A 2295-nucleotide genomic window follows, 5' to 3' on the forward strand; every position below is an offset into this window, starting at 1 on the left:
AAACGGTGGACAGAACTGAAAAAATTAAATTATATACATACGGGTTATTTTTAAAAATATTGTATAGGGGAAAATCTGCCACGTTCCTTATCACACTTTATTTCAAAATAAAGCCAACAACGAATTGCTTCTCAAAAAATATAAATTGTTTATAATGGTCCATAACTTGGGTTTATTTAAAGAAGGTTTAAGAAAGGATCATCTCACAGCATTAACACAGCTTTGATTATTTTTATATGTACCTAAGTTTTTTTGTCAACCCAATTACGGTATACAAGCAATTTTTTTTTTAAGTGACTTCCGTTTTCTTATAATTTATTTAACTCTAAAGCGTACGAACGTCACGTCCAACATCATGAAAACAAATACCCATATGTGAACTGGGGGCTTACGTGTGATCCACATACTATTTGACGAAAAATCGGTCAGGCCTAAGGCTTATATTAAAGTTTCCTCCTAATTTATATCGAACAAGCTTATATTTTTCTGTTGTTAGTACTCGGTTGCTGCATAGCTGAGCTTCGGGGAAACGAGTGCATATCTCCCATGTAACTCTATATTGCCACCGTCTCCGCGAAAGGTGGCTGGTCTTTTGGAATAGTTGGGTGACTGAGGCTAAAGCCGAGAAAGAAAACCTGGGCAGCAGCAAGCGCAATTGAAGCTGGCAGCAGCTTTTTGAGCATATCGTGTTTTGTGGAACGAACATTCTTTACAATTCCACCAAATCCATGTTTGTAACTTCTAGAAGACAATATTGGATTGATCTAGCTCTCTGTAACTCCCGCGTGGGTTCCTCCTGGCATTCGAAAGGGGGTTACTGTGCCCCGAGTGAAAGTATACACACTAAGCTGACCCGGCCTCCTTCCCCAAACTAACGAAACTCATTTAGAGAAGAATTGGGTGCCATAAAATTCCTGGTTTAGCTACGCTCCAAAAACATCGTTGAAGTGGTATTTGTGGGAACGCTGCAATAAGGTATAGTGAAAAACTTATCCGATGGGCGAACAAATTTTGACCTTTCGGTTAGCAACAAATCTCACGCAGGGCTTTGGCTCTTGCGACTCCAGTATATGCTTCAATGATCTTAGCTAATTGTCAGCTAATTTCTGTATTAACTCAGCACGAGGAGGTGGCTGCAACGCTAGATCTGTCCATTCTCCCTCCCATCCACGAGACCATCAATTTTCTTCTATCAGGTAAATTCTAGCTAAGATAGTAAAAAGTCTTTCGTAAGACAAGATAGTTCGAAAGACTTTCGTTATTCTAGCACAAAAGTCTTAAAAAAAACGTTCTCTCATTCACCATTCTTGGTGAATATTTTTTTTTGCGATAAAGCACCTGTATATCATTTAGCTTGCATTGCCCCAACAGTTGCAATGGCCGAGTGTGCAAAGCACGGGCGTGTCATTCGAGAGATCCGAGTTCGAGTCTCTGGCAGCGGATTTTTTTTTTTAATTTACATTTTTTTTCCTTTTTCATTTATTTTAATTTTAATTTCTTTCTTTAATAATTAAATCTGTTCTTTCTTAATTTCATTTTATTTTACTTTTTAGATGTTATTCTTATAAAAAGCAGAATATTTTTTTAAATAAAATTTAATTTTTAAAAACATAGAGATTTGATTTTTTCTTTTTAAAATATTTTTTTCTTTTATAGATTAACTTTTTTCTTTTAGTATAACTTTCTATTAATTTATAGTTTTTATGGTTTCCAAAAAAAATTTTTTCTATAAGTATATAATTTTTAGAAAAGTAACTAATTAATTTCTTCTTTTTTAATTTAGTTCTCTTTTTAATTTAATTTTGGTTTTAGTTTTTAAATTTTGTTTTAAAAATAAAAACATATTTTTTTTAATCTTTTAATACCATTTTTTTTTAATTTTTTTTCTTTTTCTAATTTAATTTTTATATTTTTAATTGTTTTAGAACAAGTTTATATTTCTTTTAATTTCATTTCATTTTTAAATATATTTTTGTTTATTTTTACTTTTATTTTATTTTTCTCTTTTTAATTCAATTTACTTATACATATTTATTAGTTTTTAGTGCTTTAAAAAGAAAATGTACTATTTTTAAAATTTAATTCAATGTTTAAAAAACTTATTGCCAAAAGGCGAACAGCATAGCGCTAAGACCTCCTCGTTAGCAGATCTTTCAATTAGTCTTTCGAAAGACAGTAAAGAGTTTTCAAGATAGTTGCCAGAATTTACAATTGTCTTACGAAAGACTTTTGTCTTTCGAAAGACTGTGGTGAGTTGAAAGACAGTTGCCAGAATTACCCTGTATAGTATATATC

The sequence above is a fragment of the Rhagoletis pomonella genome, unplaced genomic scaffold (assembly GCF_013731165.1).
Source record: "Rhagoletis pomonella isolate Grant_MI unplaced genomic scaffold, Rhpom_1.0 Rhpom_scaffold_00002, whole genome shotgun sequence".
In the NCBI taxonomy this organism is placed as follows: domain Eukaryota; kingdom Metazoa; phylum Arthropoda; class Insecta; order Diptera; family Tephritidae; genus Rhagoletis; species Rhagoletis pomonella.